Source organism: Pseudorca crassidens, chromosome X, assembly GCF_039906515.1.
Source record: "Pseudorca crassidens isolate mPseCra1 chromosome X, mPseCra1.hap1, whole genome shotgun sequence".
Taxonomy (NCBI): domain Eukaryota; kingdom Metazoa; phylum Chordata; class Mammalia; order Artiodactyla; family Delphinidae; genus Pseudorca; species Pseudorca crassidens.
The window spans coordinates 112009206-112036084 of record NC_090317.1 but is presented as its reverse complement, the minus strand read 5'-3'; positions in this window follow the sequence as shown (position 1 = coordinate 112036084).

Here is a 26879-nt window from a genome sequence, read left to right as displayed (position 1 = left end):
AAGCTGTGGCAAAGTTGATTTTGTATATATAGTCCTTTCTTGATAGCCAGTTTCCTTAAAAGAAGAGAAATCAGTTTCACTAATCAGGACTGGCTTTAGTCTTGCTAAGAGGGGCCCCTAAACTGGGCCTGTCATCTAGAGGGCTCTACTCTGGTCCTCTTCCAGCTGTGCCCTGTCTATGGGGAGAGGAGTCTGTGGGCCCAGGGGAGCACGCCTACTCAGGACCTACACTCCCTGTTGCGTGCCTGTTTAAAGAGCCTCGTGCTTACACTTGCACTGAGGGCCTGCATGGTCATTTCCCCCAAGTCTGTCCTCTTGAAGGCAGATGATGAAACCAGCATGAACACCTAGACCCAGAGAGCAGCTAAAGGGTGGCTATGGGGACTTGGGGAAGACCTGGGATGCAGACTAGGGTGTCCACACACGTGTGTGCAAATTTGCCACACGGAGTGGGGAGAGGTCGGGGGGAAGAAGAGAAGGGGGCAGATCACAGGCTTTCCATGGGGCCATGTTCTTGCTGAAGGACTCCTACAATTCTACATCAAACCTGGGTTTCCAGGTTGTTACAAAAACATGTGATAAGTGAACCTCCATGGATACTCTTGCCCCTGTCCTGCTAATGTTAGGGAGGAATCTGTGAGCAATAATCCAAAAATTCTGGTGTTTTTTTTTTTCTTTCTTTTATCTGCCTATGATTTTCTTCTTAAATGGTGGTCACAAACACTGCTCCTCGAAAGTAATGAGATGACATTGTCAGCCAGGCTTTTCTTCAATGAGCTGTCGGTGCCCCAGGAGTCTGTAAAGTCCATGTTTAGACAAATCATCTTTTGACTTCGCTCCAGGATCAGTTATGAGAATAATGAACACTTGCATGGCTTCCAGTGGTAATCTGATCATTTATGAACCATGACTGGGAAAAACAAATAATTTCTTCAGTGAAGCTCTTTTAGAATTTTAGGTGGTTGGAGTTAACCGGCATTTTGTATACATGTTAAAGAGTGAGTTTTTAGCGATGTGTGAAAGGAAATTTACCCATGATTCTTAAAAAGATGTAAGGAATGATAGCTCAGACAAACATAAGGAGAAAGCAAAATACAAAGCAGGAGGCGCCATTTAGTAAAAATGACTTAGAGATAAGTCATTGCACTCACCTTGAATGGAAAGCGCTATGAAAAATCTCCCAGTTCTAACATTAGGTCCAGCTATACATAAGCAATTATGTTGCTGACCTTCCTGTTTGGTAGTTGTTACAAAGTTAGTCTCACTCAGTTGAATTTTTATTATTATTTTGTCCCTGTCCTCGACTTTTAGAGAGAGGAATTTTTTCCCCTTCCTTCCATCTCATCAATTTTTCCCCTAGCACATTTTGTTCTAGGGAAATGTTTTATGGCATTATCACTGGGTCCTTTCACTCTCAGGTAGAAAGCATTCTAGTCGATTCATCTTCTTTGTCTTGTCAAGCACTTCACTCATCTTGATATTTGCAGAAGGCTTCAAAGGTGTGTCTTCTATTAGTAATATTAAATTGCAATTGCTCGTAATTTTCAATAGAGTTTGAATAGGTTGCAGAAAATTACTAGACTATCTGATTTTGGCATTTGTTAGCTAAATGATGCATTGTCAACAACCTTGGCTTTTTGTTCTGTTGCGTTCAGTGAAGAAAGGAAAGCACTCTGAAAATAATACCATTTTATTTCTTTAGAGCAAACATGAATAGACGGTATAGGTGGTGTTGGCTTAGATTTCTATTCAGCTCTGAGCTTTCCATGATAAGCCTGTATACCAAGTGGTTCAGGCTTTTCTTGACCCCTCCCTACAACTCAGCATGGCCGCCTCATAAAATAGCATTTAAATGAGAACAGCAACCTAGAGAAATCTGTGTTACACATATAAAGTATTCATAGCAGTATTGTTTGTTTGAACAGAAAATTGGAAATAACCTAAATGGATTAACCATCAGTAGAAAAAATAGATTATGATAGAGTCATTGTTGTACAATACTGGGCAACGAGAATGGACTAACTTTAACCTACGTGTACTAACGTGGACAAATCTCAAAAGCATGTGGAGAAAAAAAGCAATTGGCAAAGGGGGGCTCACAGTACACGTGGCTGGCATTGCTTCTGTTCCCCAACATCTCATTCCCCTCTCCTGTGGGGAACATGGCAGGATCTCATCTCTCGTAACCTTGAAGTTAGGTGTGGCCACATGACACGCTTTGGCTAATAAAACGTGAGCAGCAGGGATGTCCGTCACTTTGTGGGAGCGTTAAAGTGTTGCTTGTTGGCGCAGAACTCAACTATACCTGGGAAGGTATAGTTGGTGACTGTGGAGGCACGTGTTATGTGGAGGTGTGATGGAGGTCACCTCGTGGGGGACAGCTGCCCTGAGGAGTTGCCTGGACCTGCAGCTGACTTGGAGTAAGTGAGAAAAAAGAGATGGCTCTACTAGGTGTTGGGGAAGCTAGAAGGTTTATCCACCCTATTCCTCACTGGTTGAGGATGTTAAACCCTGGTGCTGCCAGGCTGCCCAAGCTCCGTCACTGGATAAGCCCTCAGGCATAGAAATGGAGGAACTTGCGTGGTTCAAGTGAGAAGCTGTCACTTAATGTGAATCCTTTGCTATGGATCAGGCAGTCAGATATGCACGTGTGCTAGTTATTGGTGCTACACATACATTTTGTTTTATTTTGTTAACACTTTCAGGGGGAGAATTATTGTATTTTGGAAACGTCAAGGAAAGAATGGCAGGTGACATAGAGGAACAAAACTGTGTAGGTGAAAGAGAAAGAAAACCGCAGAAAGAAACAGAGGACTATAGACAATGGTGATGGAAAGAGAGAGTAGAGAGCGGGAGGGTGTTGGTTCCTATTTCCAAGGTGTAGTTTTTTCAGCTACCAATTAGGAGATGAGTTGTTTCTTCTTGGACACTTTGCCTGCATTTGTGTGTTGATGTCTCCAGGAGAATTATAACAAGTTACATATAGCCTCTAGCATCAGAAGAGTTTTCATAAACTCCATAGTAAAGCCAAACAGATGAGCATTCCTTTCTATTAAGTTAAACTTTATCCCAAACCATTGGAGCCAGATATCTTTTAGACTTCATAATTTTTTTAGAGTTTAGAAAAATAATATGGTTCAGATATTTTATATTACCTAACACTCCAGGAGAGTTTGGGATCACACCACCTAAATCAAATGCATTTATACAATAAAATGTAGAAATGTTTGCACCAAGTGGGATAAGTAGAGACTGTAATTAGCCTCTTATCCGTTTACATGTGGTTTTGCTGGCAGATGAATGCAGGTGGGGTAAAGTTTGTCCGGCAATAGAATTATAAGGAAAAAATTTGTTTTCAGGGCCTGATGGATTTTGCAATTGGGGATAAAGAAATATAGACCTATATTAAACTATTCTTTAAAGTTGCTATAAGGCATAAATGAACTTAGAACTACAGTATGGTGGCCAGCCTCTGAGATGGCCCTTAATGGGTTCTTATCTCCACACTGAATAAGGTTGATCTGTGTGTATCCAAGAGAATATTGTGGAAATGGCCAAGTGTGACTTCTAAAGCCAGGTCATAGACAACATGTTAACTTCTGCCTTGCCCTTTCTCCTGGATCGCTAGCTCTGGGGAAGCCAGCCCTCATATCATGAGGATACTTAAGCCATCAGGGGCGTGAATGAGGAACTTTGGAAGCACGTATTCCAGCCCTAGTCAAGTCTCCTGATGACAGCAGCCTTGGCCAACATCCTAAAGAAAGACCTTGAGCTAGAACCACCTAGCTAAGCTGCACCCAGATTTCTGACCCACAGAAACTGGTTAAGATAATAAAGTTTATTGTTTTAAACTCCTAAGTTTTTTTACATAACAATAGATAAATAGTATAGATTTTGATATCTGGAAGTAGGGTGCTCCCATAACAAAAACTTAAACGTGGGAATGGCTTTGGAACTAGGCAATGGGTGGAAACTGGCAGGACGTTGAGGGAGCGTTAGTGAAATCCAGGCACGTGAGTACAGTATAGGCACACCTCAAAGATACTGCAAGTTCGGTTCCCGACCACCTGCAATAAAGCGAATATGGCAATAAAGTGAGTCACGCGAATATTTTGGTTTCCCAGTGCATATAAAAGTTATGTTTACACTAAACTGTAGTCTTTAAAGTGTGCAATAGCATTATGTCTAAAAAAGTATACATAATTTAAAAATACTTTATTGCTAAAAAAATGCTAAGCATCATCTGAGCCTTCGTAATCTTTTTGCTGGTGGAGGGTGCTGCCTCGATGTTGATGGCTGATGACTGACCAAGGAAGTGGTTGCGGAAGGCTGGAGTGGCTGTGGCAATTTCTTTCTTTCTTTCTTTCTTTTTTTAAATAATTTTATTTATTTATTTTTGGCTGTGTTGGGTCTTCGTTTCTGCGCATGGGCTTTTCTCTAGTTGCGCCAAGCGGGGGCTACTCTTCGTTGCGGTGCGCGGGCTTCTCATTGCGGTGGCTTCTCTTGTTGCGCAGCACGGGCTCTAGGCGCGCAGGCTTCAGTAGTTGTGGCTCGCGGGCTCTAGAGCACAGGCTCAGGAGTTGTGCACGGGCTTAGTTGCTCCGCGGCATGTGAGATCTTCCCGGATCAGGGCTCAAACCCGTGTCCCCTGCATTGGCAGGCAGATTCTTAACCACTGCGCCACCAGGGAAGCCCTGAAACATTTTTTAAAGTGCAGAATTGCTATATTTCAACTTTTGTTTAAAATGGTAGAGTGAACATGTCTTTATTTTTTTGTCCCCCTGACATCCCTAAAAATGAAAGTAAAGAGCTAAAAGTAAGATGAAACCACAAGGACAAAGAGAATAGCCTAGAAGATGAATACAACAAAATGTTGGCAGCTGGAAAGCAGGATGCTTCGTAACTGACTTAGTTGGTCTGAGAGCTGAGTGGAACCCTTACTTGACAGAGGGGGAGGTTGAGAAACAGATTTACACCTGGGGACTCCAAAAGGTCTCATGGAATGGCGCCATCTCTGAAAGTGAAGGGTGAAGGAGAGGTTGAAAATTGGAGGTTTGGATGCAGTTGTGTTTGAGAAGCAATTAGATTCCCAAATTCCCTCTTCTACCCTGATATAATTTTGAGGATTTATTTGCAGGGGAGGTAAAACAGAGGGCCTGGGGGTGGGGGGTGTTGCTAAATTGTCTAGTGCACCATTACCAGAAGGGAAACTTAGAGTTTATCCTCAACAGAGCAACCAGACTGATCCTGAGAAAATGACTTCTCATATACCCGGGAGTAACAGTCGAAGTTCTTAGATCTACAGGGCTCTACACGATCTCCCCAACTCGCCTGCTCCGGAATTTCCTCTCTAACCTTATCTGCCCCTCACTCATTCCACTCCATTCACACTGGACTCCTTGCTCTTCCTCAGACATGGGGACCATTTCTTCCTTGTGGCATTGACTCTCTCTTTTCTCCCCTTGGAATGCCCCTCCGCCAGAGACGTGTAAGCCTTGTTCCCTCACTTTCTGAAGATACTTAACCAAATTTTACCTTTTCAGGGAGACCATTCCTGACCAACAGACCTAAAATTTCAACCTTTCCCAATCCTTATTTTCCTTTCTTCTTGCTTTATTATTTTTTATTTTATTTTAGTTATTAAACTATAGTTGATTTACATTATTGTGTTAGTTTCAGGTGTATAACTTTAGATTCTTATCCATTATAGGTTGTTACAAGATATGGAATATACTTCCCTGTGCTATACAGTAGGTCCTTTTTGTTTATTTTATATATAGTAGTGTGTATATGTTAATCCCAAACTCCTAATTTATCCCTCCCCCTCCCCTTTCCCCTTTGGTAACCATAAATTTGTTTTCTATGTCTGTGAGTTTGTTTCTGTTTTGTAAATAAGTTGATTTGTATTATTTTTTTAGATTCCACATATAAGTGATACACAATATCGGTCTTTCTCTGCCTGACTTCCTTCACTTAGTGTGATAATTTCTAGGCCCATCCATGTTGCTGCAAATGGCAATATTTCATTTTTTATGGCTGAGTAATATTCCATTTTATTTACACACACACACACACACACACACACACATTCATACCACATCTTCTTTACCCATTCATCTATTGATGGACTATGTTGAATAATAGTGGTGAGAGTGGACAACCTTGTCTTGTTCCTGATCTTAGTGGAAATGGTTTCAATTTTTCACCATTGAGAACGATGTTGCCTGTGGGTTTGTCATATATGGCCTTTATTATGTTGAGGTAGGTTCCCTGCAAGCCTACTTTCTGGAGAGTTTTTATCATAAATGAGTGTTGAATTTTGTTGAAATCTTTTTCTGCATCTGTTGAGATTTTCAGATGTTTTTTATCCTTCAGTTTGTTAATATGGTGTATCACATTGATTGATTTGCGTAAATTGAAGAATCCTTGCATTCCTGGGATAAACCCCACTTGATCATGGTGTATGATCCTTTTAATGTGCTGTTGGATTCTGCTTGCTGGTATTTTGTTGGGGATTTTTGCACCTATGTTCATCAGTGATATTGGCCTGTAGTTTTTTTTGTGATATTTGTGTCTGGTTTTGATATCAGGGTGATGGTGGCCTCGTAGAACAAGTTTGGGAGTGTTCCTCCCTCTGCTGTATTTTGGAAGAGTTTGAGAACGAGAGGTGTTAGCTCTTCTCTAAATGTTTGATAGAATTCACCTGTGAAGCCATCTGGTCCTGGACTTCTGTTTGTTGGAAGATTTTTAATCACAGTTTCAATTTCAGTGCTTCTGATTGGTCTGTTCATATTTTCTATTTCTTCCTGGTTCAGTCTTGCAAGGTTGTGCATTTCTAAGAATTTGTCCGTTTCTTCCAGGTTGTCCATTTTATTGGCATAGAGTTGCTTGTAGTAATCTCTCATGATCCTTTGTATTTCTGCAGTGTCAGTTGTTCTCCTTTTTCATTTCTAATTCTATTGATTTGAGTCTTCTCCCTTTTTTCCTTGATGAGTCTGGCTAATGGTTTATAAATTTTGTTTATGTTCTCAAAGAACCAGCTTTTAGTTTTATTGATCTTTGCTATCGTTTCCTTCATTTCTTTTTCATTTATTTCTGATCTGATCTTTATGATTTCTTTCCTTCTGCGAACTTGGGTTTTTTTTTTGTTGTTATTCTTCTTCTTTCTCTAATTGCTTTAGGTGTAAGATTAGGTTGTTTATTTGAGATTTTTCTTGTTTCTTGAGGTTGGATTGTATTGCTATAAACTTCCCTCTTAGAACTGCTTTTGCTGCATCCCACAGGTTTTGGGTCATTGTGTTTTCATTGTCATTTGTTTCTAGGTATTTTTTGATTTCCTCTTTGATTTCTCCAGTGTTCTATTGGTTATTTAGTAGCATATTATTTATCCTCCATGTGTTTGTATTTTTTACACCTTTTTTTCTTGTAATTGGTATCTAGTCTCATAGCGTTGTGGTTAGAAAAGATACTTGATACGATTTCAATTTTCTTAAGTTTACCAAGGCTTGATTTGTGACCCAAGATATGATCTATCCTGGAGAATGTTCCATGAGCACTTGCCCTACCCCGGTCTCTGGGGATTTTCTTGCCTTTGGGGAAGTCTGAGGTCTTCTGCCAGTGTTCAGTAGGTTTTCTATAGGAGTTGTTCCACATGTAGATGGATTTTTAATGTATTTGTGGGGAGGAAGGTGATCTCCACGTCTTACTGCTCCGCCATCTTGAAGCAGGTTCCTGTGTCATGTCTTACATTTAGGTATTTAAGCCATTTTGAGTTTAGTTTTGTATATGTGTGGGAGTGTTCTAACTTCATTGATTTACATGTATCTGTCCAGCTTTCCCAACACCACTTGCTGAAGAGACTGTCTTTTCTCCATTGTATATTCTTGCCTCCTTGGTTGAAGATTAATTGACTGTAGATGTGTGGATTTACTTCCAGGCTCTCTATTCTGTTTCACTGATCTATATGTCTGGTTTTGTGCCATTTTCTTGCTTTATTCGTCAATTTAGCATCCTTTTTAATCTCCCTGTGCCTTAATTTCCTCACACGTAAAAGAGGGAAGAAAACAAAAGCTACTTTACTTATCTTGTTTATTGTTTGTCTAATATCCTGTACATCTTATTTATTCTGTTTGTCTAAGATCATAGAATATAAAAACAACAGATTGTCAGCTCCACAGGCAGGAATTTTTGCATCTGCTTTCTTCAACTACTGTATCTCTAGCAATTAGAATAGTGTCTGACACGTTGTAATTAAACAATAATTGTTGACATATAAATAGAAGGATTCCAAGATTAAAGTTGAGGAAATCTTTGAGAAAGGAGGCCAAAAAGATTAAGTGAAGGAATTTGGGAGATGAAGAGATAAGAAAATTTCATGTCCAGTCTCGGATGTCCATTATCCAAGTAATAAAAGTTCAGAAAGAGAAAATGGAGAATAGCAGAGAAAATATTCGTTAGATAAGTAACTCAAAAATATGTCTCAGGGCATAAGTTCCTAATTTGAAAGAGCTCACGTAGTACCTAGGTCAATGGTTGAAATTAGATTCACATGGAAGAACATTTCAGAACACGAGAGACAAAGAATTCTAAAAGTACAGAAAGAGATAAAAGCAAATTACTTACAAAGAATCAGTAACCATAATTTCCTCAGTTTTCAACAGCAATACTGGAAGGTAGAAGTCATGCCTTCAAACTTTAGAGGTGTAAAAAAAATTAATAAACAGAAACATCAATTAAATAGAGATTGGAGACCAGAAGCGGGAGCTCTCAGGCCCTGCAACTGTAGTAGAGCCCAGTGGAAAGAAGAAAGACTCCTTTCCTGGCAAGGACTCAGCCAATGAAAAGTCCTGGACTCTTTGTTTACTAGCGCCCTCCCAACTTCGTTTTCCTCTCCACAGAAGCATCCTCCTGCCTTTGCTATGTAGGGACTTGGGTGTGGCTCGCCGTAGTTGCAGACTCCAAATTGCTATTCTCTGCTGATGCCGAATAAACCCATCTTTGATGGAGAGATATCTGGCAATACCTGTTCCTTTTAGGTGTACAAAGGGAAAGGGAGTGTAAGCCTAAAATACACCAAGCAGTCAATTAAATGTGAGTTCATTATAAAAGTATGTTCAGACAGCCTGGGCCTCATATTTCCTTCTCATGCAGACTTTCTCAGAAAGTTGGGAGACAGGACTTCACAGTATAAGGGAATAGACATAGAATGTGGGCTATATGTGAGATCCAACATGAGAGAGCTGAAGAGAACCCCAGGGACACAGACATGCAGTATGCCTAGAGAGAATCCAGTCCAGATTGGGGCACTTAGAAGCTTCTAGAGCTATGTGTCTCCAAATAAAAGAAACTGATAGGTAGCTAAAGTGATTGACCATATTGAGAGGAATTTTACACAGCTAAGGGAGAGTTTTGGGGGTAAATTGATAATTAGTATGTAGAAAACTAAGAAAAGGAGCAATCCATTTAACTCCATGGAGAAACAAAGTTGTGCAAGAAAGGAAAAGTAACCGTAATGCAGTCTATAATTGAGCTATGAAAATCATTTACAAGTCATGCAAATACTGATTATTGTTACAACCAAAATTATGCTGTAGAAGTGTTAAGTGTGATTTACATCTTGGAGGAGGTAGGGTGCAAATCCTCAGTTTGCATAGGGGGGATATCAGTAAATAACATGTAAAATGAAGAAAGTATCTAGAAATAGCAAAATAAGCATGTTATTTAGGCTTATGGAGTTAATTTTTTTTTTTTACAAAACCCAGCTACAGTTGTCGAAAGTGCTTGTTTCTATGGCCTGTGAAATGTAGTGGGAGGAGAGGACTGTTGCTTCTTTGTAATGTGACTTAGAGAACTATATGAGCCTTTGAACTATAAGAAGAGCAACTTCAGTAAATATAAAGACAATGTAAACAACTTCAATATACATTAAGAAAAATAGATCTACTCTTAAATGTCTCATTTAGTTTGGAAATAAAGGATATTTCTTTAATAGTTTGACATGTCACAAGACCCCTTTGGACTCCAAACAAGCCTGTGCATTCCCATGACATCGTCACCTCAAGGAGAGGTGCACTTGAAAGGCTTAGCAGAGACCCCACTTCCCCCACTTTTCTTTTCTTTTTTAAATTAATTAATTATTATTTTTGGCTACGTTGGGTTTTCGTTGCTGCGTGCGGGCTTTCTCTAGTTGCGGCGAGCGAGGGCTACTCTTCATTGCAGTGTGCGGGCTTCTCATTGCAGTGGCTTCTCTTGTTGTGGAGCACAGGCTCTAGGTGCGCAGGCTTCAGTAGTTTTGGCACTCGGGCTCAGTAGTTGTGGCTCACGGGCTCTAGAGCCAGGGTCAGTAGTTGTGGCACATGGGCTTAGTTGCTCCGTGGCATGTGGGATCTTCCTGGACCAGGGCTCGAACCTGTGTCCCCTGCATTGGCAGGAGGATTCTTAACTACTGCGCCACCAGGGAAGCCCCTCCCCCACTTTTCTGAAGTGTTCTCTAGGGGTAACTCAGATAAAGCCAGCTATTCTAAAACTCTTGCATCTTGGTTCTGTTCCTATTTCACATGATTTAAGGGCAAGCTTAGACAGCTTGCTGTCCTTCTCTAGTCTTCTTTTTCTCCTTTAAAAAGATCACCTACTTTAAAACACTGATATGTCTAAAAGTAAACACTAAAGAAGAAATCGGGTCGCGTAGTGGGTGGTAAATATTTTGAAAGGTTGGGAAAGAATGCAGGAATTTAAGTGGCTGGGTTTGCTGAAACCATCTTCCCATCGTGAATTATATTTTACATGAAGCAGTGTATGAGTTCTGTCTTTCAAGTAGCTACAAGTGTACTCACTATAGAAATAGCTAGCTTCTAATGATCATGACAGTTTTTAGGCTTTGGATTGAAAGCATAATACAAATATCACCAGTGCTATTGACTGCAGAAAAGTGTCATGGTTAGTACTAAATTGTGCCTTGATTATTTTTTCTTTAAATTTATATGAATTTTCCATTTCTTTGTCTAGCTGAATTTAAAATGAAGCTAACACAAACTGTTTTAAAATTTGCTATTGAACTCATGAGTTATTTTTCAAGAGCCTCAGGAGTTTACGGAAGGCACTCTGAGACATAAATGAAATTTTATGGAAACATTTTAAATACATTTCTGACTACATTTATTCTGAATTATTCACCGTTAATTTTCCCCAAGGCAATTTCACTGTGACATGACACACACATTCTCTGTGGCCTATACATTCTTTTGTAATAGGCAGTTTGGGGTTGATGTTACTTTCACATATTTAACTTTACCTCGGTCTCTTAATCTAGCTGCAATGATGAGTCTGTAATTAAAATAAACTTTCAGTTTGTTAACCTTTCAGGTTAACATGATATCCTGAATTTAATATTTACACTCCATCTACTTGATGGAGTTTACAGATTTGAGCACCATGAAAGGTAGGACACAGAAGGTTAAAACAGAATCTTACTGAAGAAATCAAGAGAAGTAAATAATGTCAGGCACAAGAAATGAGCAGATTATAATGCATGGGAGAAAGTCTATTTCTAACGTTTCTCAAAGCGAAGGCTCCAGAGGAAACAATGTATTTGATAATGTTATCTTTTTTTGACAGCCCAATGCCCACACATAATTCATGCAGATGAAATATTTCCCTAAGCAGAATTGGCTCTCCTGGCAGTTGGAACAAAAAGGAGCATGCAGAAACTTATTGTGTATAAATGACATTAATTCAACCTAGAACCAATATTTTGAATTATGTTTCTAGGACTAAGGCAGAAATTCTGTTTCACAGGATGATTTTCAATTTTCCTCCCAATAAAAGGTAGAAGGGGAGACATCCAATAAAAGCACTTTGAGGTGGGGGAATGGAAGGAAGGGGATTTAATTGAATGTGATGCGAGTATGATCACCAGGAGAGAGGTGATGAAGCTGTGGTTAGTAACAAGTGACTAACCATGAAGGCAGGTCTGGGTATTGGTTTTTGTACCGAGCTACAGAGTGATATAAGCCTGAGTCTCGGGCAGAATATGAGGCCTGAAAATTCTGTGTGTGTGTGTGTGTGTGTGTGTGTGTGTGTGCGCGCGCGCGTACACACGTGCGCGCAGACACATCTAATAACAGAGGATAGAGAAGGCAGAGGAGAATGGACCCATGAATATCATTGTTTAATTAGTCAAAGTTTCCAGGTCAAGGGCTCCTGTGATTTTGATGTTCAGGGCCGGGACTTTCAGGCACCGAGATGGGTTATTAAACTTGCTTTTCACACCTTGATCCTGGCTTTCTTCTATTAAACAGAGACTTCTTTTGAGCATTTTAATGTCTGAAATCCAGATGAGATAAAGAAGAGCTAGGAAAGCTGAGAGAGCAGACAGGAACAGATTTTTCTAGGAAGTGGGAACAAGGGTAGGAGTGCGGCCAACAGTGAGAACATCTTGATTTTGAATCAGTGGGGTCCTCAACTAGGCGCTCTCAGGTGCCCCCTGTCCTCCACATAGTGGGATTGGTTCCAGAGTCAGGCATGGGGGAGCTGACACAGGTGGCCTTTGAGAGACTCAGTAATGAAGGTTAGATGTGGGGGTCAAGGTGAGGAAACATAATGTTCACTGTCATAGTCATCAACAGATATTACCCCCGGGCCTTGTCTTTACGGCACTAACAGTTGGAATTTTTCCATATGCTTTTTTTTTCCATATGCGTATATAAACACTGTGTGTTTATATATCTGTGTGCATTGTGGCCGCATTACCCAAAAATTTGCTTTTTAGGGGAGAGGATCTACAGTACCTCTCATACCTCGGACAGTTATTCTTTCTCTTTCCTATGCTTTCCTGACAATTGTGGAGATCTCTGATGGTTAATTTTATATGTCAGCTTGATTCGGCTAACGGACGCCCAGATAGCCAGTAAAACATTATCTCTGGGTGTGTCCATGAGGGTGTTTCCAGAATTTCCTAGGATTTGGTTTGGTAGAATGAGCAAAGAAGATCCCCTCACCAGTGCAAGTGGGCGTCATCCCATCCATTGAGGACCTAAATAGAACAAAAAGGTGGAGGAAGGGTGAATTTGACCTCTCTGCTCAAGCTGGGACATCATCTTCTCCTGCCCTTGGGTATCAGCGCTCCTGGTTGTCAGGCCTTCAAGTTTGGACTGGAAATATGCCTCCAGCTTTCTTGGGCCTCCAGCTTCCAGCCAGCAGATAGCTGTCTCAGCTCGGTGCTCTATAATCACTTGAGACAATTCCTCATAGTAAATCTCCTTCGATATATCTCTGTGTATCCTCTTGGTCCTGTTTCTCTGAAGAACCCTAATACAAGGTCTTTTAAAAATATTTCGGTTTTTGTTTTTGGTGGGAAAGAATTGTGTGTGCATATGTGAGAAATATCACAACATGTAATGTAATGTAAAATGTAATGCAAATGTAAAATGTAAAATTAACTAAATGAGCATTTCTGGGAACACAGTATTAATTTATTCCCCAAATAATATCCTGTCTTTATTATATGCTGGAGATAAATTAGTGACCAAGACAGGCAAGGTTTCTGCCCTCATGGAGGTTACATTCTTAGGAAATCTTTGGGTGTAATAAGAGTCAAAGCTAGAGATGGAGATGAGAGGATGTTTATGTATACAGCAACATTATACACACTAAGGGCCAGCTTATAGAGCTTGAATAATTACAACAAGGAGGAAAAGATGATTTATTTCAGGTAGGAGAGCTGTGTGAACAAAAGCACAAACACAGGATGTAATGAGGAATGGGCTTATTTGCCTGGGTCTTGTATATAGGAATAGTGGGAGACAACATTTAAGAAGTAGATAGAACATGGAAGTGACATGATAAAATTGGTGTTAGCACAGTTGATAGGGAAGTCAAATCAGGAAGTAGGAAGCTGAAAAAGACCAGGGCAGACTGAAGGCGATGCCAGTGGGAATGAAAAGTTAGTGAAACATATAAGACGTTTGAAAGGGAGACTCAATAGACTTCAGACTAGTGAACGTGAGGCCAGAAGGAAAGAGAGGAATCAAAGAGTACTCCAGCGTGTCAGACCTCAGTTGTAAGATAATGAGGTGACATTGGTACAAATGGAGAAATCCAGATGGGAGATAGAATTTAGATAATGCAGTCACGGCATTTGGAAATAGAAGAGTTTAACTTTATTTCAGCTTCATTCCCCCGCCCGCCCCCGCCCAAGTTTTCCTTATCAGCATTTTCATATATACAGAGAAGTTGAAAGACTAGTACAATTAGCACCTATATATCCCATACATCTAGATTCTAGATCCAACAATCTCCATTTTGCCTTATTAGTGTTATATCTATCTATCTACCTACCTACCTACCTACCTATCTACCTATGTTTTTGACTGAACCATTTGATAATAACTTGAAGGTGCAATAAAACTTCATTCCTAAATACTTTTGCATGCATCCCCTAAGAACATAAATTTCAGTTTTGAAGGAGATTAAAACCTAGGGTGTTTCACTTAGTGGTAGAAGCTGTATCAGAGCATCAGGTTATCTGATGGTCAAATCCACTATTTTTTCCTACCGCATAGCTTCTGTGTTAAATAAGTTTAAATAAGGTGTTCATTGCTTGGAGTGTTTAGACATATAAACTAGATTTGGGCAAGTAAGAAACAATATAAGAGTATAAAAGAGATCTAGTAAGATTTTATGGATAGAAGACTTTGAGAGCTCAAAAAGGAGAGGATGAATGCAAAGAACAATGGAGCAGAGATTTTATTTTCAGGGGAGAAATCTAATGGTTATATCCGGTGGTCCTTGGTGATATCTGACCATATGGGTCATATGGCCTAGGGAATTGGGAAGGTAGGCCAAGACCACATCCTGAGGTAGGCGTTTTTCTTTTTCTTTCTTTTTTTTTAAATTTAATTATTTGGCTGCGCCAGGTCTTATTTGCGGCATGCGGGATCTTTGTTGCCGCTTGTGGGATCTTCGTTGCCGCTTGCGGGATCTTCGTTGTGGCATGCGAGCTATTTTAGTTGCGGCATGCGGGATCTAGTTCCCTGACCAGGGATCGAACCCGGGCCCCCTGCATTGGGAGCATGGAGTCTTAACCACTGGACTACCAGGGAAGTCCCTGAGGTGGGCTTTATAGACCATCTCCTTTGTTTTTTGTAATAATCATAACTCCCACTGAAGAAAGCAGTATTTTAGATTGATATGGAGGTGTACCTAGTGGTGACATTATTTTACTACTGTATGTATGTATGTGTGTGTGTGTGTGTGTGTGTGTGTGTGTGTATATATATATACACACACACACACACACACACACATACACATATATATATAATTCTTTTTCAGATTATTTTCCATTGTAGGTTATTACGAGATATTGAATATAGTTTCCTGTGCTATACAGTAGGTCCTTCTCGTTTATCTGTTTTATGTATAGTAGTGTGTATGTGTTAATCCCAAATTCTAATTTATTCCTCCCCCCCTTTCTCCATTGGTAATCATAAGTTTGTTTTCTATGTCTGTGAGTCTAATTCTGTTCTGTAAATAAGTTCATTTGTATCATTTTTTTTAGATTCCACATATAAATGATGCCATATGATATTTGTCTTTCTCTGACTTATTTCACTTAGTATGATAATCTCTACATCCATCCATGTTGTTGCACATGGCAATATTTCACTCTTTTTTATGGCTGAGTAATATTCCATTGTGTATATATATATGTGTGTGTGTGTGTGTGTGTATATATATAACACATCTTCTTTATCCATTCATCTATCGATGGACAGTTGTGTTGCTTCCATGTTTTGGCTATTATAAACAGTACTGCAGTGAACATTGGGGTGCATGTGTCTTTTCAAGTTAGAGTTTTTGTCTTTTCCGGATATATACCCAGGAGTGGGATTGCAAGATCATATGATAACTCTATTTTTAGTTTTATAAGAAACCTCCATAATGTTCTCCATAGTGGCTGCACAAGTTTACATTCCCACCGACAGTGTAGAGAGGGTTCCCTTTTCTCCACACCCTCTCCAGAATTTATTATTTGTGACTTTTTGATGATGTCCATTCTGATTAGTGTGAGGTGATACCTCATTGTAGTTTTGATTTGCATTTTTCTACTAATTAGTGATGTTGAGCATGTTTTCATGTGCTTGTTGGCCATCTGTTTGTCGTCTTTGGAGAAATATCTCTTTAGGTCTTCTGCCAATTTTTTGATTGGGTTGTTTGTTTTTTTTGATATTGAGCTATATAAGCTTTTTGTATATTTTGGAAATTAATCCCTTGCTAGGATTAATCATTTGCAAATATTTTCTCCCCATCCATAGGTTGTCTTTTCCTTTTGTTTATGGTTTCCTCTGCTCTGTAAAAGCTTGTAAGTGTGATTAGGTCCCATCTGTTTATTTTTGGTTTTATTTCCATTACTCTAGGAGACGGATCCAAAAAAATATTGCTGCGATTTATGTCAAAGAGTGTTCTGCCTATGTTTTCGTCTAGGAATTTTATAGCATCTGGTTTTACATTTAAGTCTTTAATCCATTTTGAGTTTATTTTTGTATATGGTATTAAAGAATGTTCTAATTTCATTCTTTTACATGTAGTTGTCCAGTTTTCTCAGCACCACTTATTGAAGAGACTGTCTTTTCTCCATTGTATATTCTTGCCTCCTTTGTCATAGATTAATTGACTGTACGTGCATGGGTTTATTACTGGGCTCTCTATTCTGTTCCATTGATCTATGTGTCTGTTTTTGTGCCAGTATCATACTCTTCTGATTACCGTAGCTTTTCAGTGTAGTCTGAAGTCAGGGAGCATGATTCCTCCAGCTCTGTTGTTCTTTCTTAAGATCGTTTTAGTTATTTGGGGTCTTTTGTGTTTCCATACAAATTTAAAAATTTTTTGTTCTATTTCTGTGGAAAATGACATTGGTAATTTGATAGGGATTGCATTGAATCTGTAGATTGCCTTGAGTAGTATAATAGTGACCCTGTGACCTCTCAGTGGGTTGCAGTTGTGTTGTTAAAGTCCTGGTGAACTTGAGAGAGCTATTGGGAGAATAAATCTTGTTATGAGGAATAATTGAAGCTCTTGGTTATTCTCTTAATGTTGTGACCCAGGAGAACTTGACTTTTGGGGAATGGGCTTCCAGAGACTGATGTATGATTTATATGCTTAAAATAGTGAAAAAGATCCATAAAGTATTTACAATTGCAGGAAAAGGTGCTTTAGTTCAGACATTTTTAGTGCATTTACCTTTGCAATTGGTTTCACATCTTTTACTTGGTGTTCATTCAATACAGGCTAAGTGTTGGAAGACTAAAATTTGAATCATATAGAGAGTGCCCTCCAAAAGCTTACGGTCTAAGATTTGAGTGCTCCCCAAATTCATGTCCACTCAGAGCCTCAGAATATGACCCCATTTGGAAAGAGGGTCTTTTTTTTTTTTTCCTGGCTGTGTCGTGTGGCTTGTGGGATCTCAGTTCCCTGACCAGGGATTGAACCTGGGCCGCCACAGTGAAAGCCTGGAATCCTAACCATTAGGCCACCAGGGAGCTCCTGAAAATAGGGTCTTTATAGATGTAATTAGTTAGATTAAGTCTTACTGGATTAGGATGGGACCTCATCCAATGTGACTGATGTCCTTATAAGAAGAGAAGAAGACACACAGATTCACAGAGATATAGAGGGGATAATGCCATGTGAAGACAGAAGCAGAGATTGAAGTCATGTGTCTACAAGCCAAGGAACACCAAGGATTGCTGGTAACTACCAGAAGCTAGGAAGATGCATGGCACACCTTCTCAGAGTCTCCAGAAGGAACCAACCCTGCCCACACCTTTATTTCAGACTTCTAGCCTCCAGAGCTGTGAGAATAAATTTCTCTTGCTTTCAAAGACTCAGTTTGTGGTTACTTTTAATGGCAACCTTAGGAAACCAATACAGATTCTAAATCAAAAGATTCTTAACATTCAGGCCTTTGTTTGCTGTTATTGTTAATTTTTGATTAAAGTAGTCTGCAATGGAATCTAAGATACCACACTAAAAAAGTATCTGTGGTCTAAAGCCAAATGAAATACTATTCCAGAGTAGGTATTGACTCTGAAAATTATGCATATAGAGATCAATTTCCCATTTGATTTGGTTATCAGGAAGAGTTATTGAACAAAAATGTAACATACGTTTCTTTTAAATGAAAAAGTGCTGCTAATTGAAAAAAGAAGCAAAGTATTTTTAAACAGGGACAAAATTTTTTTCCCAAGAATCATTTTTATTTATTATTTAAACTTTTTTTGTATAGTATATTGGATGTTTTTTGGTGGGAATTTTCTACCATCTTATTGTTTTTTTCTTTTTCTTTTAAGACAAAAGTCAGGGGTTATACATTCTTATGAAGACAATATAAATACCATATTTGGAGTACTGTAAAATGGAGTTTTATAAAAATAGACTTGTGAGTCATGTGCCACAATGTTCACTGCAGCACTATTTACAATAGCCAGGACATGGAAGCAACCTAAGTGTCCATCAACAGATGAATGGATAAAGAAGATGTGGCACATATATACAATGGAATATTACTCAGCCATAAAAAGAAATGAAATTGAGTTATTTGTAGTGACGTGGATGGACCTAGAGTCTGTCATACAGAGTGAAGTAAGTCAGAAAGAGAAAGGCAAATACCATATGCTAATATGTATATATGGAATCTAAAAAAAAAGAAAAAACAATGGTTCTGAAGAACCTAGGGGCAGGACAGGAATAAAGACGCAGATGTAGAGAATGGACTTGAGGACACGGGGAGGGGGAAGGGGAAGGTGGCACGAAGTGAGAGAGTGGCATGTACTTATATATACTACCAAATGTAAAATAGATAGCTAGTGGGAAGCAGCCGCATAGCACAGGGAGATCAGCTCGGTGCTTTGTGACCACCTAGAGGGGTGGGATAGGGAGGGTGAGAGGGAGATGCAAGAGGGAGGAGATATGGGGATATATGCATATGTATAACTGATTCACTTTGTTATAAAGCAGAAACTAACACACCATTGTAAAGCAATTATACTCCAATAAAGATGTTAAAAAAATAACAACTAAAAAAAAATAGACTTGTGGAAATGATCACTTGAGAATTAGGGGAAAAAACCTAATATTTACAAATAAATAGTAGTCTCTTGGTCTATTTATTAAGCTCACTTTTACTCATCTATATAATGAGGGCCATGTCATTGTGACATGAGCTTCTTGGTCACTATAAAATCAGAGCAGCATTGATGTATTTGATTGAGTTGTTAATGATATATTACAGGTACTTAAGTTTTCACTTCACCTCATATCTGCCTTTAATTTTACATTTTTTCACCTCTTGTTCAGAGGGTTTTAGGGCTTACAATTCCCTGTGTGATTCTGACTCTGGAATGATATTCCCAGCACCATCACAACTCACCTTTGATAAGCCTCTCCTCTCTGGTACCTCGTGTCTGCTCAACATTGCAGCAATCTCAGGAAGGCTTTTGGCTCAAGTCTCTAGACTCTAGGTTGATGATTTAATCAAAGATGCAGCTGAGTGCTGGCCTTAGTTCAGAAATCCTGACTGAGCCTTCAAATCTATGCTGCCCGTACATTTTGTGCCTTTGTTCAAGAGGACTGACATTGTTTGGTCTTGTGCCAACCCTGATGTAGAACTGGGTCCGTTCACTGGCTTCCACAATAAAGCCAGTCACACCAAGCATATCATGAAGATTTGCGGCTCATGAAGTAAGGTCACGTACAGCATAAGCATTTACTTTGAAAAGCAACCATCACTACCCTTGCGTCTTAACTCAGAATTTTCCAGCCCCTACTGACAGCCGAGGCTTCTTTCTTTCTACGCTTCTTGTGTACGGTCTTTCTGGGTCCTTTACTTTTCTCCTGAGATTTACCCCTTGCCCTTATCCTCCTCCTCTTTCCCCTTGAATCTTCATATGCCTTTTTTGTCTTTATTACAGAGAGCAGTTCAATCCAAGCTTTTATTTCTAAACGTGGCCATGGCCAAGCAGAAAGCAAAGAACCTTCCAGATAAAAGACCTACTGCTTTTTAAAATTATTTATGAAAAATATTTTTTGCCTTTTAAGTTATAATCCATAGGCTCTGATCACTTTCAAAAGCAACTCCAACTGCAACAAACTCATTGAAAGAAATCACAGTGTATTAAGTTCTGTGTAAAGTGTCTGTTCTACTTTGGCAGTATGCAATGTGGGTTTTAAAATCTAGGGTGTCGGGCTTCCCTGGTGACACAGTGGTTAAGAATCTGCCTGCCAGTGCAGGGAACACAGGTTTGATCCCTGGTCCGGGAAGATCCCACGTGCCGCAGAGCAACTAAGCCCGTGGGCCACAACTACTGAGCCTGCATGCCTAGAACCCATGCCACCACAACGAGAAGCCCGTGCACTGCAACGAAGAGGAGCCCCTGCTCACTGCAACTAGTCCTGTCACATGAATTTGAACTATGATTTGAACCATCATCTATACTGCCAATCCACTAAAGGAGAATAAGTTTAGTAGGATGTGACCCAAGTATATTCAAAATTAATTCATCTTTCTGACTTATCCTGCTAATTACTCTGAAATCGGTCTTTGATAATATAGATTAAAAAACCTAGATCACTGACTTCTCTTTCAACGGTATAACACATTCTGGCTTTTGTAAGAATTTGGCTTCTGAATAACAAATAGTACTATGGTCCTTCATGCAACAAGGCAGTATTTCTCATTAAGATGGTCATTGACGGTCACCATCTGCAGATACTGCAGATATATGTGCTTTAAAAGCGTAGATGAATGTTAGTTATTGCCTTTTCCCTGGGGTACCCATTCTACTTAAATGTTTGCTTTGTGAATTGAGATGATGCTTGTTGGTTTTATAGGCTGACCAGATCACGCTTTACCAATATAAAGTGTCTGCTATTTCTGTACACTCGGCTAATTTCTTTAGTTGCTGTAACCATGTGGCTTCACTCCAGAGTTTCCTACGTTATGCTCTAGAAAGTCTCTTTTGCCTGCTATGGATGATATGAACTCAGCCAGATAACTGTAAAGGGGTTATTAGGGAGTTGTAAGGGATTACGATAATAATCACTTTCTCATGGGCTTGCTGAGCTGAATGGACATTCACATTGCTAGAGTTTTCATAACAAGGTCGGATTATGATCGAAGATTTAAAGCAGGGAATCTTCTTGTGCCATCTTGTGCTGCTAGACTGCAGTATTATCTCTGTAATTGAGTGATTTTGCCAACAGTGGCCATTCCAGATACTCAGTCCTTGAAGACAATTGGGCAAAAGTGCAGTTTGGCCAATTTTGATGTTTTGTGGTCATGCCAGTTTGCTCTGATGTCCTGCCAGGCATCCCAAAGGCTCTAAACTACCCATTTTCCCAATCTGAGGTTTAACCTCCTATCCAAATGCTAGTTGATGGAGAATATTCGTCCGAGTGACCATGTAACCATTGTAAGTTGCCTGTAAAGTTTATTTTGCGTGAATTAAAACATCATTTTTTGCTTTATTCAGTTCAAGTGAGCATATACCTCTTGTACTGACGAAAAAAATTAATTAACAATTTTTTTAGCGCCCAGGGCCCCTGACCCTGTTCTATACACTGGAGGATTATGGGGTGCTATTGTGTTACTTTCACTTAATAATTAGAAACGGTATTCGGGAAAACAACATTCTAACTGTGGGGGTGAAAAATGAATACAAGGGAAATAACCTGAGATGAACAGGCAGATGATCCAATCCAATCAGCCTATAAAACCACTGAGGTGGAACTGCCCCAACTGCGACAATGAATCAGATGGACAACACACAGTCTCCTGAGGTACACATTCCCCCTCTGACATATTAACAAGCATAGACACACCTGCTCCAGTCTCCTCGGTACTATCTAAGCCACGATTCCCAGATGCCTCCAAAGACAGGCATACCATTCAGATATTCTTTGTTTGCCATCCTGGCTCACTGTAAAGGAAAGGGCACAGGCTTCAGAAGAGGAAAATTGGGGTTTGTATCTCAGTTCTACGGCTAGCTAGCTGCGGTACTTTTGTTACGAGACCTCTCTGGACCTCAGTTTCCTTACCTGTAAAATATGGAGAACAATGCCAATGTCCATGAAATAAAGAACACTGTGCCTGGCACACAATGGCCATACACAATTTTTAATTCCTTCCTCGTTCTTTCCTCTTTTTCCTTTTCCATAAAATCTAAATTTTCACCGTAAGACGTTGAGATAAGAGCTCGTGCATTTCATCTGGCTTGGCCCACTCTTTGGCTTCAGTTGCCAAGGTGTGTACACCCATGCCTCATGCCCTCAGGAGGTCTTTGGTGGACTGGCACTCTCCTTCGTTAACCTGCTCCCTATGTGCCATGCCCTCCACATCGCAGTTGCTCCTTTAGATGTGCTCCTTGTCGTAGCCCCTTTGTCCTCCTTGTACATTCTCATGAACCCAGAACATGCTTCAGGCACACTTAACAAGAATGGTAACAAATCTCATATGTTAGGGCCACTTTTCATTTCTCAGATGACTGGGTAAAAGGAAAAGAGTATAAAGTCTACTTCTAAGGTATGCGGTATGCTTGTGGCAGCAGTGGCTGGATTGCAGAGCCAGGCGAGACCTGTTTACAGAATGAAAGACTTGGAACCAATGGAGGAGAAACTTAAGTGGGAGAGAAACTTAACAACAAGTGGAGGAGAAACTTAAGTATTTGCATATTTCACTAATCAAAGGTTAGAGGGAACATCTGGCATTGAAAACACCGTTGGAGCTATGATTGGTATGTGGGGGGACAGGTATGTGGGACAATACAGCATAATAAAGCGAAGTTTAAATCATGGCCTTCCTCATCCCTTGCTGTGTAAATTGGGGGAATTGATACCCTTCAATCTCCACATTTAAAGAAATGTGTTGAAAAGAGAGCATAATAATGATTTTACTTTGGGGGATGTTAAATGAATTAATGGTCATAGAATGACTAGCACAGTGCCTGGAACTTAGTAAGTGTTCAGTAAAAGTGAGGTGTTGCTGTTATCCAAGGCATTCAAGGGCAATAAGCAGAATCATGGAGAAATGCTGGGCAAACCAGAGTTCTGTACTCCTCATTGGATTCAGCTGACTTGGCCATCTTTCTTTGTTTTCAATATGGGCTGAAATCTGTTAGCTTCATTTGTTGATTGTAAGTGCTAGTTTAAGACGATTAAATAATTTCCAAGCAAATAATTTTCAACGGTTTGATGGTGTTACATCACACAGGAGGAGTATGCCACATTCAGCTAATGTTCTCAACATTGAAACAGTTTATAACTATTAAAAATGTTAGGGCTTCCCTGGTGGCGCAGTGGTTAAGAATCCGCCTGCCAATGCAGGGGACACGGGTTTGAGCTCTGGTCCGGGAAGATCCCACATGCCGCGGAACAACTAAGCCTGTGCGTCACAACTACTGAGCCTGTGCTCTAGAGCCTGTGAACCACAACTACTGAGCCCGTGTGCCACAACTACTGAAGCCCGTGCGCCTAGAGCCCATGCTCCTCAACAAGAGAAGCCACCGCAGTGAGAAGCTCGCGCACTGCAACGAAGAGTAACCCCCCCCCCTCCGCAACTAGAGAAAGCCCGTGCACAGCAACGACGACGCAACACACCCAAGAATAAAAACAAACAAATTAATTAATTTAAAAAAATGTTATATTTAAAGCATTAAAATTAGAGGAATAACCTGCAACCATATTCCTTCCATTTGCTAAGGAGATGAGTTTTGAAGAAAGTAATTAGCTAACCTGTGCCTAACTATATCTTCTTGGTTTTATGACTCAGGACCTTGTAAAATGAAGTAGGTGACACCTTCTAGCTGATTGCTTCAAAGATTTACGGGGCAATAACATTCTGTTTAGGTGTGTGAATTTCGTGTTGCTTGTTTTTAGATTTCTAAGTTTCCTTGCGTCTATGCCACAGTTAGCTGGCTTCCTTGCAGCCCAGACTAACCAGTGCTTTGTAAAAAAGAGAAAAGGGCTATTTATAAGCTTGCTAATAACTGCTTATGACATTAGGGCTGGTTTGAATACAACGGTGCAAAACTGTCTTAACTCTGCTCAGAAAATTCACTGTAGTTAACATCTCAAAGCTTGTCATTTTCTTGATATTGTGAGGTATTTCTGTGGATTTTAGGGGAACACAGGTCAGCAAGAGGGGCTGTCCAAGTCCCTGGAGACCATGGGCACGTCCTCAGAGTGGTGGGAATTAAGATATTACAAAGATGAATCCTTACCGTGAGAGGCTGGAACCCCCTAGTCTTGTGTTTGTGGATATTAAAGCAAACTTAGCACCAAACTTGTCCAATCCTAAAGAAAATCCTCATGTTTTTTCAGGCAGCCTGAGAACTTGGCCCAATTTTTAATTTTCTTTCTCTCCCCTCCCTCCCTCCCTCCCTCCCTCCCTCTCTCTCTCTCTCCCTCTCTCTCCCTCTCTCCCTTCCTTCCTTTCCTTTTAAAGTAGAGGTTTTCTGTAAAAACTTAGGCAAGAATCATCCTGTTCTGGCTTTTATTTTATGAAGTATAAAAACTTTTCATTAAGATCATTTAGAAAACAGTCATTAAATCAGCTGTGACCCTCTTGTACTTTTAATTAATTAATTTTATTTTATTATTTTTGCCTGCGTTTGGGTCTTTGTTGCTGTGTGTGGGCTTTCTCTAGTTGCATTGAGCAGGGGCTGCTCTTCATTGCGGTGCGCGGACTTCTCATTGCGGTGGCCTCTCCTGTTGCGGAGCATGGGCTCTAGGCGCGTGGGCTTCAGTAGTTGTGGCACATGGGCTCAGTAGTTGTGTTTCACGGGCTTTAGAGCACAGGCTCAGTAGTTGTGGTGCACAGGCTTAGTTGTTCCACGGCATGTGGGATCTTCCTGGACCAGGGCTCAAACCCATGTCCCCTGTGTTGGCAGGCGGATTCTTAGCCACTGCACCACCAGGGAAGTCCCCCCTCTTGTACTTTTACTTGTAAGTGTCTGTGGTTTGGTTTCCTAGTATCCATAGAATCCTGATGGAAACTTTTGACGGCTGAATGTCCTTTTAAGCTGTGCTCTGGCTGCTACCCAAATTCTTTCTCATTCTCTTATCTCAAGAATCCTTTTTTTTTTTTTTTTTTTTTTTGGGTGGGGAAAAAAGGGAGCCTTCAAAGGATATTCAGAGTGAGAATTTAAGAGTCATGTCTCGATATATATAATATAGGGGAGACGGGGAAGATGGTGGAAGAGTAAGACGTGGAGATCACCTTTCTCCCCACAGATACACCAGAAATACATCTACACGTGGAACAACTCCTACAGAGCACCTACTGAACGCTGGCAGAAGACCTCTGACCTTCCAAAAGGCAAGAAACCCCCCACGTACCGGGGTAGGGCAAAAGAAAAAAGAATAAACAGAGACAAAAGGATAGGGACGGGACCTGCCCCAGTGGGAGGGAGCTGTGAAGGAGGAAAGGTTTCCACACACTAGGAAGCCCCTTCGCGGGCGGAGACTGCGGGTGGCGGAGGGGGAAAGCTTCGGAGCCACAGAGGAGAGCACAGCAGCAGGGGTGCGGAGGGCAAAGCAGAGAGATTCCCGCACAGAGTATCGGTGCCGACTGTCACTCACCAGCCCGAGAGGCTTGTCTGCTCACCCGCCGGGGCGGGCGGGGCTGGGAGCTGAGGCTCGGGCTTCGGTCGGAGCGCAGGGAGAGGACTGGGGCTGGCGGCGTGAACACAGGCTGAAGGGGGGTAGTGCGCCACAGCTAGACGGGAGGGAGTCCGGGAAAAGTCTGGAGCTGCCGAAGAGGCAAGAGACTTTTTCTTCCCTCTTTGTTTCCTGGTGCGCGAGGAGACGGGATTAAGAACTCTGCTTAAAGGAGCTCCAGAGACGGGCATGAGACGCTAAGGCTGCTGCTGCCGCCACCAAGAAACCTGTGTGCGAGCACAGGTCACTCTCCACACCTCCCCTCCCGGGAGCCTGTGCAGCCCACCACTGCCAGGGTCCCGGGATCCAGGGACAACTTCCCCCGGAGAACACATAGGCAGTACACTGTATGACATAAATCACAGCAAGATCCTTTTTGACCCACCTCCTAGAGAAATGGAAATAAAAACAAAAATAAACAAATGGGACCTAATGAAACGTCAAAGCTTTTGCACAGCAAAGGAAACCATAAACAAGACCAAAGACAACCCTCAGAATGGGAGAACATATTTGCAAATGAAGCAACTCACAAAGGATTAATCTCCAAAATTTACAAACAGCTCATGCAGCTCAATATCAACAAAACAAACAACCCAATCCAAAAATGGGCAGAAGACCTAAATAGACATTTCTCCAAAGAAGATATACAGACTGCCAACAAACACATGAAAGAATGCTCAACATCATTAATCATTAGAGAAATGCAAATCAAAACTAAAATCAGGTATCACCTCACACCAGTCAGAATGGCCATCATCAAAAAGTCTAGAAACAATAAATGCTGGAGAGGGTGTGGAGAAAGGGGAACCCTCTTGCAGTGCTGGTGGGAATGTAAATTGATACAGCCACTATGGAGAACAGTATGGAGGTTCCTTTAAAAACTACAAATAGAACTACCATACGACCCAGCAATCCCACTGCTGGGCATATACCCTGAGAAAACCATAATTCAAAAAGAGTCATGTACCAAAATGTTCATTGCAGCTCTATTTACAGTAGCCCGGAGATGGAAACAACCTAAGTGCCCATCATCGGATGAATGGATAAAGATGTGGCACATATATATAGTGGAATATTACTCAGCCATAAAAAGAAATGAAATTGAGCTATTTGTAGTGAGGTGGATGGACCTACAGTCTGTCATACAGAGTGAAGTAAGTCAGAAAGAG